This window comes from Sapajus apella, unplaced genomic scaffold (genome assembly GCF_009761245.1).
Source record: "Sapajus apella isolate SASKATOON/1434 unplaced genomic scaffold, GSC_monkey_1.0 scaffold5, whole genome shotgun sequence".
Classification (NCBI taxonomy): domain Eukaryota; kingdom Metazoa; phylum Chordata; class Mammalia; order Primates; family Cebidae; genus Sapajus; species Sapajus apella.
The window spans coordinates 42,781,886-42,796,952 of NW_022436945.1; the positions used below are offsets into that span (position 1 = coordinate 42,781,886).

Here is a 15,067-nt window from a genome sequence, read left to right on the forward strand (position 1 = left end):
TTCCACCATCCATAAAGGTTGGTAAGATTTGTTTTCATAACTTCAGCACCATGTAATGATGGTAATGATGGTTATTGTGGCCCTGAATTATTTCAAATGTAAAGAATGATAGTGACAGCTCTGTAAAGAGAGAGGCCTAATAGAAGTTTCTCATCAATAAGTGGTCATAAATGTAGGTGATGATGCTATTCCAAAAACACCACTTATGAATAATACAATGCACTTGAAATCTAAGTATGCCTCTCAACAGGAATGACACAAGCTGACATAAATAAATAAGTGACCAGTGTGTTATGATGATAAGTGTTTTATAAATACCTAATTATATCATATTAAACGTGGGTGGAAAATGGTGGTGGGGCAGTTAGACTCACATGTGTTCCTTTCTAGTTCCTGAGTACTTCTCAGAATTTTTCACAAGGTGGTCAGTTTCATGCTCCATGCCTCAGGACAATGTGCAAATTTCCTTAGGTGGACCTGCTAAATTATTGAATAGACCCAGGCAACAAATGATATACTAAATATTTGATTAGTACCAAGAAAAGCATTTGAACACACAGCAATATTTTCTTTTTCTATTCGCCCGTTTTTTTTTTTTTTTTTTTGAGATGGAGTCTTGCTCTGTCACCCAGCCTGGAGTGCAGCGACGTGATCTCAGCTCACTGCAAACTCCACCTCCCGGGTTCAAGCAATTCTCTGCCTCAGCCTCCTGAGTAGCTGGAATTACAGGCACCCACCACCACGCCCAGCTAATTTTTTTTTGTATTTTTAGTAGAGACAGGGTTTCACCATCTTGGACAGGCTGGTCTTGAATCCTGACCTCGTGATCCACCCGCCTTAGCCTCCCAAAGTACTGGGATTACAGACGTGAGCCAATATTTCATAAAAATAGATAAATTCTAGAAGTTGCAGCGTTAAAAAAACAAAAGGATAGTGTGAATTTCTTACATGTAAAATGTAGGCATTAACACTGTATTTTCAAGAATGTGGCTATTTTCATATATGAAAACTAACGTGAATGCATTTGATACGAGGAGGTGCATGATATTAGTCATTTGATATGAGGAGGCGCATGATATTAGTCATTTGAAATGTGTCCCTCAGAGGCTATATCTAGGAATCAAGAAACTTAAGATCTATTTGTGTTTTTCAGTCCAGAGCGAAGTTAGCAAGTGTTGAAAGCTGTTAATTTTAGAGAAGATGGAAAAATGATGAAAAAGAAAATGAGAATGCCCTGTGTTCCTGTGACTTCAAAGAAACCTGTAGACATAACTCCATTCATCTCAGAGAATAACCCTGCTAATTATGTTATACGTATTATATATAATTATATTGTTATACGTAATAAACTAATTTCTTAGTTGCTTGTTTTATAGAAAGAGAGTTCAGGCCTTGGGAAAAGAATTGTGCAAAAGTGGAAAAACCAGAAAGAAACTCTTAGATCTTCTAACTCTTTGGCGTAGATTATTCTTTCTCTGTAACTGGAGACACATTTTCCTCCTGCTCTAACTGGTTCCGTGGATTGTGAGCTCCATAGTGGGAATGTATCTTTTTTTTCTCTCCTAGTTTCCCCTACTCACTGTTGATTCTCTTCCCATCTCTCAGCTCACTTTCCAATGTTTTTCCAGTAAGTGTCTCTTCTATTAGATAAGTCTTGCAGTTATTGGTCTCTCCTTGGCCAACTCCCTTCCTTTTTTTAAATTGAGATTGAGTCTCACTATGTTGCCTAGGGTTCTCTCTAACCCCCAGGCTCAAGCAATCCTCCTGCCTCAGTCTCTCCAGTAGCTAGAATTACAGGCACACACTGCCACACCCAGCTACTTTTTTTTTTTTTTTTGAGACAGAGTCTCACCTTGTCTCCCAGGCTAGAGTGTAATGGCACAACCTCAGCTCACTGGAACCTCTGCCTGCCAAGTTCAAGCAATTCTCATGGCTCAGCCTCCCGAATAGCTACTCGGGATTATAGGCATGTGCAACCACGCCTGGCCAATTTTTGTATTTTCAGTAGAGATGGGGTTTCGCCATGTTGGCCAGACTGGTCTCAAACTCCCGACCTCAAGTGATCCACACACCTTGGCCTCCCAAAGTGCTGGGATTACAGGAGTGAGCCACATGCCTGACCTAAATTTTAGCTTGTATAGTGGAGGTGTTAGTGCATCTCAGTGAGACTATCTGACACTTTCTGCCCCCTCCCCCCTACTCCTATCTGAGCAGTAGTGGTGATGTTCTGTGTTCACTGCCCTTAGCATAGGGTTGGTAGAGAAAAAAATACAGACAAGAAAGGAGAGTTTTTTTTGGTTTTTCCATTTAAAAGTAGACTGTGAGGCTGGGTGCAATCACTTATGCCTGTAATCCCAGCACTTTGGGAGGTTGAGGCAGGTGGATCACCTGAGGTCAGGAGTTCAAGACCAGCCTGGCCAACATGACGAAACCCCGTATCTACTAAAAATACAAAAATTAGCTGGGTGTGGTGGTAGGCACTGTAATTCTAGCTACTCAGGAGGCTGAGGCAAGAAAATCACTTAAACCCGGGAGGAGGAGGCTGCCGTAAGCTGAGGTTGTGCCATTGCACTCCAGCCTGGGTGACAGGAGCGAAACTCCATCTCAAAAACAAAAAAAAGACTATGAAACTCATTCCAGAAACAGTAGCCTGAAGGAAAATATATTTAGTCTAAAAATCCTTTCTTTTGAGCATCAGAATCTGGCTTTTGAATATCAGAAGCTAAAATCCCAAAGAATTTAGAAGAGTAAAGTATTTCTATCATCAGTAAGTTTGGAAGAAGACATGCTCATATAAGAGTTTGCCCCACTCAAGGCAGGACGTGGTGGCTCATGCCTGTAATCCCACCACTTTGGGAGGCTGAGACGGGTCGATCACTTGAGGTCAGGAGTTCCAGACCAGCCTGGCCAACATGGTGAAACCTCATCTCTACTAAAAATACAAAAATTAGCCAGGCATGGTTTCAAGTGCCTGTAATCCCAGCTACTCAGGAGGCTGAGACAGGAGGATCACTTGAACTTGAAAGGCAGAGGTTGCAGTTAGCCGAAATCATGCCACTGCACTCCAGCCTGGACAACAGAGCAAGATTCTGTCTCAAAAAAATTTAAAAAAAGTTTACCCCACTCTAGAGGATATAAGATCCCCTGACAGGGTGGAGGAACAGAAATAATTTCGATGAGTATCCTTTCTTGCACCATTCCAAGCCTGAAGAGGAGCAAGGGGAAATAAAAGAAACTCCAGATTGGCTTGGGTCTCTGAAGTGGAGGGAATCTGTTGTTAAACATCAGTCTCCACCAGGCACGGAGCTCATACCTGCAATCCCAGTGCTTTGGGAAGCCAAGGTGGGAGGATTGCTTGGAGCTAGGAGTTTGAGACCAGCCTGGGCAACACAATGACATCCCACCTCTACAAAAAATAAAACAATTAGCCAGGCCTGGTGGCATGTGCCTGTAGTCTCAGCTAATCTCAGAAGGCTGAGAAAGCAGGATGGCTTGAGCCCAGGAGATCGAAGCTGCAGTAAGACATAATCTGCCACTGCACTCCCACCTTAGCAATAGAGCAAGACTCTGTCTCAAAAAAATAAAACAAAACAAAAGTCAGTCTTATATAGGCTTCTTGCATCCAGCATGGACTGGGCATAGGTCACAAAAGTACATGAAACTGTCCCGCTACCCTACCTATAGCCTTCCAGGCAGGTGAACAAGCAGCCAAATATTTTCCATTCCCTGGGAGAGATGTGAAGGCAGCTGAGAGAGAGATGATTTAGGATTAGGAAGAAGGAAATGGTAGCAGATAATCCCCTGAACATTCTGACCACAGATCTGATGAGAAAATAAACATCTCAAGAGATTCCAGCCAGGCGCGGTGGCTCAAGCCTGTAATCCCAGCACTTTGGGAGGCCGAGGCGGGTGGATCACGAGGTCAAGAGATCGAGACCATCCTGGTCAATATGGTGAAACCCCGTCTCTATTAAAACTACAAAAAATTAGCTGGGCATGGTGGCGCGTGCCTGTAGTCCCAGCTACTCAGGAGGCTGAGGCAGGAGAATTGCCTGAACCCAGGAGGCGGAGGTTGCGGTGAGCCGAGATCGCGCCATTGCACTCTAGCCTGGGTAAAAAGAGCGAAACTCCGTCCCCAAAAAAAAAAAAAAAAAAAAGAGATTCCAGTGAGAAAGATGAAGAACAACCAAAGGCCGGATAAAATGTGGCCATTGAGGTCAGGCATGGTGGCTCAGGCCTGTAATCCCAGCACTTTGGGAGGCTGAAGCAGGAGGATCACTTGAGCTCAGGAGTTTAAGACCAGCCTGGACAATGTAGTAAGACCCTTGTCTCTAATTTTAAAATTAACATTTATTAAAATAAATAAATGTGGCCATTGAGCCCTAGACACTACCTAGTCCCTCCCCGACCTCACCAGAATGCACCAACATAGCACTCGGAATTGAGATACAGCTCTGGGGTGAGGAGGAGAGAGGCAAGAGTTTGATCAGCTAAGAAAGCCCTGTTGGCTAAAGATTACATTTCTGCCACTAGGCAGAATGGGGACTCAAGTTATAAATCAAGTTTATTGAGCTGGGCACAGTGGTGCTCACCTGTAATCCCAACTACTTGGGGAGGCTGAGGTGGGAGGATTGCTGGAGCCCAAGGGTTAGACACCAGGCTGAGTAACATAGTGAGATCCCATCTCAAAAAGTAATAGTAATAATAATCAAGTTTACATAGAACAAAAATTAGAAAAGCTTTGTTTCCTGCATACCCAAGTATGAGTATTGAAATTTGTTCAAGCTACACTAGTTTTTAATCTGTTCACATGACTGTCTACCACCCTGGGCTATAAACTCATCAATGGTAGGGACTGAGTCGTTTCATCTCTGACTCCTTAGCGCATATCATAAAGACTGAAATGGAGGCTGAATATATGGTCAGTGGATTCAGCCATTTGATTCACATCCAAGCATGATATATCCAATGTTGCCAAACACCCTGAGCAGGGGGGTGGTAAGATAATCCAAGAGCGAAATCTATTTAGCCAGGGATCCATGTGTGTTTGGGACGGAGAAGATGAGATAGTAGGGGCAGTGGGGAGGCAGCCTGTGGGAAATCCCAAGAGGTGCCTTTGTGTAATCATCACTAGAGATTATAAGGTTGTTAAACCATGGGGGATTTTTTCCGGGCTGGAAGAATCGCTGTAGGATCTAACCCAAAACAAAGTCAGGCATTTTTGCTTCAAAGCCTGTAGACGGGGCTGATTTTAAGAGTAGGTGGATTTTACCTTTGCCTCCACGTGTGATTTTAGAGTCCCAAGCAGCTCCCTGCAAATCTTCCCCATCTGCTGTTGCTGGGTGATGCCTGGTATTCCACTGTCAATTCTCCCTCCATTTCTTTAGCCTGAAATCTTATTCCTTGCTAAAATGGAGACAGATTTGAGAAAAAGAAATATTTTGCGTTACTATCAGCCTTTTATCCTTTGAGCTGACCAAAAGTGCGAAGGAATTTTTTTTTTTTGTATTTTTAGTAGAAATGGGGGTTTCACCGTGTTAGCCAGGATGGTCTCTATCTCCTGACCTCACGATCCTCCTGCCTCGGCCTCCCAAAGTGCTGGGATTACAGGCATGAGCCACCACACCCAGGCTTTGCATTTTTAAAACAAGAGATAGGTTGGATGGAGAGGTAGAAAGTAGCAGGTACGTGGAAGTTGGGAAGGAGGCTCCCTGAGTGGAGAAAAGACAGAATAGAGAAGCCCCAGGTACAGATTCTTTGCAGGCTTTGCAGTTCTGCATAGGGCCTTCTATACCTAGGCAAGAACAGGCTGTGGATCTGGATCTAGGAGAACTGGAGAAAGAAAATAGAGGAGTTCCCCATCCCCCACTGTCTCACACTAGTCATTGGCACCTTGAGAATTGTCCTGGCCTGCTTAGTAGCAGTTTTCTGTCTTGGATGAATTGATGCTTTTCTAAGAAGAAAGAGAGGCGTGATGGACGGCAGCCGAAGTAAACCCTGGGGCATGCACCAACTCACCAAATTGATTCCTGGGCTTGGGATACAGAGAACTATGTAATTACGAGACTGTAATGCTTGTAAATTGGCTTGAGGAAATTAGACACATAAACCCGATTGCCAGGAGCAATGAGATAAGATAGATTTTTTTGGAGCCAAATGGATTTTATGGATGCAAGCATCTTAGAGGCTTGGTTTTTCTGATGACAAGACATTGCTGAGAGAAATCTAATGACTGCAGGAAGTAGCTCTCACTTGCCAAAGCAAAGAAACAGTGATAGTGAGGGCAAAGATGTGACAGGCACAGTCTGAAGGTTTGAGAATGTTCTGGAAAGACTGACTGTCAAGGAGCCCATTCTTCTCCCCATTTAACTAGGTCTTCTCAAGCAGGATGAAAAGGATCTAAGTTCATCTCTGCTGTGCTTCTGTTCAAGTGACTAAGTCATGGACACACTGGTATGGCTTAGAAACAAATACATAGCCATTGTCTTAGTCCCTTGAAGCTACTGTAACAAAATCCCATAAATTGAGTAGCTTATAAACAACAGAAGTTTATTTCTCACAGTTCTAGATGCTGGCAAGTCCAAGATTAAGATGCCAGCAGGTTTGATGTGTGATGAAGGCCTGTCCTCTAGTTCATGGCTAGCGGTAGCGGGCTATCTTCTTACTGTATCCTCACATGGTGGAAGGGGCTAGCTAGCTCTCTGCAATCTCATTTGTGAGGGCTGTGTGCTCTTCTTCTAATCACCTCCCAAAGGCCCCACCTCCTACTACCATCATCTTGGGGGTTAGAATTTCAACATACGAATTTTGGAAGGACACAAACATTCAGACCGTAGCAATCATCGATTGTACCTTAGGTGTCTTTGGAAACTTAGCACCTCCAAATGGAGTGGAGTCAGGAAGACTTAAGTGTTGTAACTTATTTTTTTTTTTTTTTTGAGACAGAGTCTCTCTCTGTCGCCCATGCAACAGAGTACAGTGGCCCAATCTCAGCTCACTGCAACCTCCGCCTCCCAGGTTCATGCGATTCTGGTACCTTGGTCACCTGAGTAGCTGGGATTATGGGTGTGCACCACCATGCCTGGACGATTTTTGTATTTTTAGTGGAGATGGGGTCTCACCATGTTGCCTAGGCTGCTCTTAAACTCCTGACCTCAGGTGATCCACCCATCTTGGCCTCCCAAAAGCGCTGGGATTACAGAAGTGAGCTACTGCGCTCGGCCAAGTGATGTAACTTTTACTGCTGCCTTTCTCTTTGATCTTTACCCTCCCTGCCAACTTCTCAGCCTCTCAGTTGGCATGGTGAAGTGAGCGCTGTGCTGAGAGCCACGGATATGCTTGTTGATTCTACATCGGGGAAAAGAATCACCAGCACATCTCAATATAGGTTAGCAAGACTTTAGTGCTAGAGCTTGAAAAGCAATGGAGTAATAATAATAATAATAATAATAACATGTCCCCAGGGTTCCCTTTACAGTTTTCACAGAGGATGAAACTGGGCTGCAGTGAAATGTCCCTTCACTACACTCAAGAGGCAACTGCAGATACAAGAATAAATAAGAGTGCAAGAACAAATCCACACTGATGATTAGACCGAAAAAACGCTGAAAGCGCCGGGCGCGGTGGCATGTGCCTGTAGTCCCAGCTACTCGGGAGGCTGAAGTGGGAGGATCGCTTGATTCCAGGAGTTCTGGGCTGTAGTGCGCTATGCCGATCGGGTGTCTGCACTAAGTTCAGCATCAATATGGTGACCTCCCGGGAGCGGGGGACCACCAAGTTGCCTAAGGAGGGGTGAACCGGCCCAGTTCGGAAATGGAGCAGGTCAAAACTCCTGTGCTGATCAGTAGTGGGATCGCGCCTGTGAATAGCTACTGCACTCCAGCCTGGGCAACATAGCGGGATCCCGTCTTTAAAAAAAAAAAACAAAACACTGAAAGCAAATCAAGCCATTTGCAATGCTGGGATTGGCGCCTTAGAATAAAGATAACTTAAAAAAAAAAAAAAATTCGGCAACTCAGCTGGGCGCGGTGGCTCACACCTGTAATCCCAGCACTTTGGGAGGTTGAGGTGGGTGGATCACTTGAGGTAGGGAGTTCGAGACCAGCCAGACTAACATGGAGAAACCCCGTCTCTACTAAAATACAAAATTCACTGGATGTGGTGACACATGCCTGTAATCCCAGCAACTCCGGAGGCTGAGGGAGGAAAATCTCTTGAACCTGGGAGGCGGAGGTTGTGGTGAACTGAGATAGCGCCATTGCACTCCAGACTGGGCAATAAGAGCGAAAGTCCGTCTCAAAAAAAAAAAAAAAATTGGCAATTCACCTAGAATTACAATCTTTAAATGTGTCATGTCAATATTTATGCATATGTGCATGTTTAACAAGTGAGGGTTTTTCTTGTTTGTTGTTGTTGTTGTTGAGTGCCTTGAAATGTGTTTAGCTGTTCCCTACTTTTCTTAAGTGGTGACTTTTACAAAGTAGTCACCACAATTGTCCTTACCTTTATATTTGCATTTAATTTATAAACATTTTTCATTTGACCTACGTGCTGGGGATATGCTTCAAGTGAAACAAGGCAAATTGCCCTTGTAAGGAAGGTAAAAGGAAAGAAAATGAGAGGGGTAAGCCCACGTCCCCCACTCTCACTTGTAGTTCATGTTCTCAAGTTGTTCATCTCTCATCTGCCACTTCCCTGCTCCTCTCTTGCTTCTAAAACCATCCCAAGATCATCTGGCCAAGTTTCCTCCAGGGTGAAACACATCTGTGGTGAAGGAACATTCCCGGTGGTCACTCCTGATGATTTCTGTTCCTGAGGCAGTGGATGCAGATCGGATGAAGCTGACTGGCCCTCTTTCTCCTGACTCTCTGTTTCCTTGACTCTGCTCTTCCATGGTGACCCAGGAGACCAGGAAATGTCTGACAGTCCCTTCCTTATTCCTATAGGTGACAGAGACAGCTAGATGTCTACCCACTGCCATTTCCCTGCTACAGGCTGAATGCTTGTCTTCCCAAAATTCATATATTGAAATCCTAACCCTCAATGTGATGGCATTTGAAGATGGGGCTTTTTGGGGGTGATGAGCATTATTTGAGGTCATGAGAGTGAGCCCTTGTGATGGAATCTATGCCCTTATAAAAAGAGGAGGAGACGCCTGGTGTGACTCGTTCCTGCATGGCTGTTCTCTTGAGCAGTGGTTGTTTATCTCTGTCTGCCTTCTCTCCCTCCTAAGTGCTTGCTGCCACCCAATGGAAGATTCAGTGGACATGGACATGAGCCCCCTGAGGTCCCAGAACTATCTTTTTGGTTGTGAACTAAAGGCCAACAAAGATGATCACTTAAGGTGGATAATGATGAAATGGACAACAGTTATCTTTAAGAACGGTCAGTTTAGGGGCTGGTGCAAAGAATGAATTGCAGATTGTTGAAGCAGAGGCAATGAATTACGAAGGCAGTCCCATTAAAGTAACACTGGCAACTTTGAAAATATCTGTACAGCCAACAGTTTCCCTTGGGGGGCATTGAAATAACACCACCAGTGGTCTTACGGTTGAAGTGTGGTTCAGGGCCACTGCATATTAGTGGACGGCACTTAGTAGCTGTGGAGGAAGATACAGAGTCAGAAGATGAAGAGGAGGAGAATTCGAAACTCTGAAGTATATCTGGAAAGTGGTCTGCTCCTGGAGGTGGTAGCCAGCTTCTACAGAAAAAAACTAAAACTTGCTGCTGATGAAGATTATGATGATGATGATTTTGATGATGAGGAAGCTAAAGAAAAAGCACCAGTGAGGAAATCTATATGAGATACTCCAGCCAAAAATGCACGAAAGTCAAATCAGAATGGAAAAGACTCAAAACCATCATCACCACCAAGATCAAAAGGACAAGAATCCTTCAAAAAACAGGAAAAAAACTCCTAAAACACCAAAAGGACCTAGTTCTGTAGAAGACATTCAAGCAAAAATGCAAGCAAGTATAGAAAAAACACATTGAGCAATCCTGGGCACTACCAGTAAATAAAGCCCAAAGATGGAGAGAAAGAAAAAAGAGAGGCAAATGTGGTCCATAATGAGTGTCATCAATAATCCAGACTGAAGTCTATTTTAATCTCAATCCCCTTTTCTGATTTGCCACCCATGCCTCTTCAGGAAACAATCTCACTCTTGGTTCCCTAAAGCACTTTCTTCTGATTGCTGTGATTCAGTGAACCTTGCCCTTTACTTTCTATTACTTGTGCATTTGCCTCACCTCTGACCATGTTTTAAATCACCTTTCTATCTTTTTAGCTGCTCAATAAATATTTGAATGAATGAAAAAAAAAAAAAAGAGGCTGGGCAGGTGGTTCATCCCTGTAATCCCAACACTTTGGGAGGCCAAGGTGGGCAGATCACCTGAGGTCAGGAGTTCAAGACCAGCCTGGCCAACATGGTAAAACTCCGTCTCTACTAAAAATACAAAAATTAGTTGGGTGTGGTGGCATGTGCCTGTAGTCCCAGCTATTCGGGAGGCTGAGGTAGGAGAATCACTTGAACCCGGGAGAGAGATGTTGCAGTGGGCCAAGATCGCATCACTGCACCCCAGCCTGGTTGACAGAGTGAGACTCTGTCTCAAAAAAGGAGAAAAAAAAAGAGGAGGAGACACAGGATCTTCCTCTCTGCTCACCAACATTTGAGGAAAGAAGACAGTCATCTACAAACCAAGAAGTGGCCCCTCACCAGACCTGGATCTGCCAGCACCTTATCTGAGACTTCCTAGTCTCCGGAGCTGTGAGATGTAAACTTCCATTGTTTAAACCATTCAGTCTATTATGTTCTATTATAGCATATAGTCTATGATATTCTATTATTATTATTTTTGCTTGGGTAATCCCTTTTAATGGTGAACTTCAGGTCACAACTGTAACTATCAGTTCAACTACACCAAGGTTTCTGAAGACAATGGCTTCTCCACCCAAGCAGGTTGTATATAAATTCCAAATGGAACCTGGCATCACCCTGAAGAAATTCTAACTTTACGCTGTTGGGGAAATTTACCAAGATGGCTTCAGAATAGACTAACTTTATACAGCACATTTTAAAAAAAGACTTTTATTCAGCGTCACAATCAGACCAAGCCCAAACTAAGACTTCTCTTTTCTTCCTTGCCAATGAAACCTTTACTTTATTGCAAATGTCAATATGACCAGCTTAAGAAAACTACTTTTCCTAGTATCCCAGGTGAATAGGCATGAGCAAGTGGCAAAATTTTGACTGGCAAGATGGGAATAGAAATCATTGAGTAGGACATCTGTAAAGCTTCTTAAATGGGGAAAATGGCTCATCTGTGGGCCCCTTAATATTTTTCCCTTCCCCTTTCTTACTTATCCATACTAAGCACAAACACGGCACCACTATGTGCATTGCAAGGATATATGTATATTCAAGAGCGCATCTCAATCATGCCAGAATGGGATGCCTGCAGGAGACAAGCAATGGGAGTAAGTGGCTGGTATAAATGGGAAAAACAACTTTTTGGAGGGGTGGAGGGGATTTCATGTCCAAAAAGTTGCTCATCTTTAAACACACACACACACACACACACGCGCGCGCGTACATGTGAAAGTTTGTTACATAGGTAAACTCATGTCATGGGGGTTTGTTGTACAGATTATTTTATCACCCAGGTATTAAGCCCAGCACCCAAGAGTTATCTCATTGTGGTTTTGATTTGCATTTCTCTAATGATCAGTGGTATTAAGCTTTATTTCATATGCTTGTTGGCCACATAGCTGTCTTCTTTTGAAAAGTGTCTGTTCATTTCCTTTGCCCACTTTTTAATGGAGTTGTTTTTCTCTTGTAAATCTGTTTAAGTTTCTTATAAATGCTGGATATTAGACTTTTGTCAAGTGCATAGTTTGCAAATATTTTCTCCCATTCTGTAGGTTGTCTGTTTACTCTGTTGATAGCTTATTTTGCTGCGCAGAAGCTCTTAAGTTTAATTAGAACCCACTTGTCAAATTTTGCTTCTGTTGTGATTGTTTTTGGTGTTTTTATCATGAAATATTTGCCCATTTCTATGTTCAGGATGGTATGGCCTAGGTTATCTTCCAGGGTTTTTATACTTTTGAGTTTCATATTTAAATATTTAATTCATCTTGTGTTGATTTTTGAATATGGTGTAAGGAAGGGGTCCAGCTTCAATCTTCTGCATATAGCTAGCCAGTTATCCCAGCATGATTTATTGAATAGGGAGTCTTCTTTTTATTGGAAAAGTAAATTTTTTTAAAGAGAAGGGAGGTCAAGAAGGCAGATCAGACTGGATGTGGTGGCTCATGCCTGTAATCCCACCCAGGCCGAGGCGGGTGGATCACCTGAGGTCAGGAGCTCAAGACCAGCTGGGCCAACATGGTGAAACTCCATCTCTACCAAAAATACAAAAATTGGGGTTCCTCCCTCCCCAGGATGGCTGCTGAAGGTGAGTTATTGCTGCTGCAGCTCCCCAAGCTGTTTGAAACCAGCGAAACAGCTTCTGGACGAAGTAGAAGTAGCGACTGCACCTGCCGATTCCCGGATAGTCCAGGAGAAGGTGTTCAAGCGCCTGGACCTCCTTGAGAAGGCTGCCTAAATGTTATCGCAGCTCGACTTATTCAGCCAAAATGAAGACTTGGAAGAGATTGGTCCCACCGACCTGAAGTACCTATTTGGTGCGAGCATTTCAAGGAGCCCTCACTATGAAATAAGTCAACCCCAGCAAGTGTCTAGATCATTTGCAGCAGGCTCGAGAACACTTTATAAACGACTTAACTGAGTGCCATTGCTATCATGTGGCAGAGTCTAAGCTGCCCAAAGTCAAGAACAACTCAGCTGAAAATCACACTGCTAATTCCTCTATGGCTTATCCTAGCCTCGTGGCTATGGCATCTCAAAGACAGGCTAAAATAGAGAGACACAAGCAGAAGAAGGATTTGGAGCATAGGTTGTCTGCAGTGAAATCTGCTGTGGAAAGTGGTCAAGCAGATGATGAGCATTGTTCATGAATCTTATCTTCACCTTCAGAGGTGGATTGATATCAGCTTAGAAGAGATTGAGAGCATTGACCAGGAAATAAAGTCTCCTGAGAGAAAGAAACTCTTCAAGAGAGGCATCAACTTCTAATTTATCTTGCCAGGAGAGGCCTCCAGTGAAACCCTTCATTCTCACTCAGAACATGGCCCAAGTCTAAGTATCTGGAGCTGGTTATCCAAACCTGGCAACTATGACGGTGAGTGACTGGTATGAGCAACATTGGAAATATGGAGCATTACCAGATCAGGGAGTAATCAAGGCAACACCAGAGAAATTAAGAAAAGCAGCTCAGCAACAGGAAGATCAAGAAGAAAACGGGGAAGAGGATGATGAACAAACACTGTACAGAGCTCAGGAGTGGGTTGACTGGAAGGACACCCATCTGAGGGACTATGGTGACCGACAGAAAATGGGCTGATCTTCCCACAGCACAGCAGGGCTGCAGGGTGCACACCTCCCCCGCCAAGGAAAACCATGCCGTCCTCCCCGCCCTGGGCTCCCGCTGCAGCTGTGTACAACAAAGGCAAAATGCTAAATCTTGTTTTGCATTCCATAAAGTGTCAAGTGATTAAGTGTGTATTTGTACTCCTCCAAAAAAATTATCCGGACATGGTGGTAGGCACCTGTAGTCCCAGCTATTCAAGAGGCTGAGGCAGGAAATTTGCTTGAACCTGGGAGGCAGAGGCTGCAGTGAGATCACACCACTGTACTCCAGCCTGGGCAACAGAGCCAGAGTCTGTCTCAAAAAAAAAAAAAAAAAAAAAAAAAGGAGGATGGCTTACACCTGTAATCCTAGTAATCCCAGCACTTTGGGAGGCCAAGGTAGAGGCTTACTTGAGGCTAAAAGTTTGAGAAGAGCCTAGGCATCATGGCAAGACCCCATCTGCACACACAAAATTTTTTTTTTATTTAGCTGGGTGTGGTGGTGTGTGCCTGCAGTCCTGGGTATGGTGATGCACTCCTATAGTCCCAGCTTCTCAGGAGGCTGAGGTAGGAGGACCGCTTTAGCCCAGGAGTTTGAAGCAGCAGTGAGCCCTGATAGTCCCACTGTACTCCAGCCTAGGTGACAGAATGAGACCTTGTTTCCAAAAAAAAAAAAAAAAAAATTGAATAAAGGACTCCATACAGACTGTTAAGAATGTTTTCTGAAATAGGTGTTATGGGTGTTTTTATTTAACTCAACTCTCTTCTCTGTGTCCTGGAAGGGAGGGGGAACAGGGAGAGGAGAGACAGAATCACAGCCAAAAGCTGTGGTCAATAATCATATGAAACCCTGCAGTGGTGCAGCGGCCTCTGCTCTGTGGGTAATTAAGAGGCGAACTCTCCACTTCCACTAGTATTCCTTGAAGATGTGAGCAACAGCGCTGGGCTGTCCTGCAGGAAAGACATGGGCTGCTGGCCAGCCCTTGTATCTCAAATCCAAACATGCATTCCCTTTCCAGATCCTCTGTCCTAGCCAGTGGGGGGTGCGCCCAGCTTCAGATCCTTGATTTATCTTATCTTCACACAGCTGTCCGTTTTAGGACTCAATAGACTTAACTTCCTGTTTAGGTTCTCTTTTCCATCAGGAGAGACTGCTGGCTGCCTTCTTCCTCTAAGCAGAAGTGCATAAAATTAAATGTTACCTAAAGTCTCTGTGTTTTGGGAGAGGTTAAAGAAGGAGTGTGGTAGGCTGTCACATCAGTGAGCCTGGCTGAGCTATGCCTCCTTGTACACTCCCCTGCCTTGGAATCTCAGTGTTCCTATGACCTGCTTTAATCACTAGAAGCAGGCAGAAGGGGTACTGTTTGGAGCCTGGGACTTGAGGACTGGAAGCTTCCGCTTTGGCCCTCTGGGGGAAGCCAGCTGCCCTGTAGAAAGATGACTGCCCTAAGTCCAGTGTGCTGTGAAAAAGCCCACAACAAGTTTTACAGTGGTTTGTTATGAATACTAGAAACCAAACAAACAGCCACCATACTGCATTATATTTAGGGCTTGTATTTCCGACTTAGGGGAACAACAGCTTAGGGGAGAGGGTAGCATTT

At 44.1% G+C, this 15,067-nt stretch overlaps 1 long non-coding RNA gene and 2 pseudogenes across 1 annotated transcript; 2 read left to right on the top strand and 1 right to left on the bottom strand.

The window, feature by feature from the left end:
- Positions 1–2,003: 2,003 nt before the first annotated feature.
- On the bottom strand, positions 2,004–13,922 carry LOC116548780. The gene is made up of 2 exons (XR_004267537.1): positions 13,878–13,922; positions 2,004–2,388 (listed from the first exon to the last, which is right to left on the bottom strand). It is a non-coding gene; the product is annotated as an uncharacterized LOC116548780 (long non-coding RNA).
- LOC116548779 lies at positions 9,124–10,311 on the top strand (annotated as a pseudogene).
- Positions 12,441–13,623, top strand: LOC116548778 (annotated as a pseudogene).
- Positions 13,923–15,067: the final 1,145 nt, after the last annotated feature.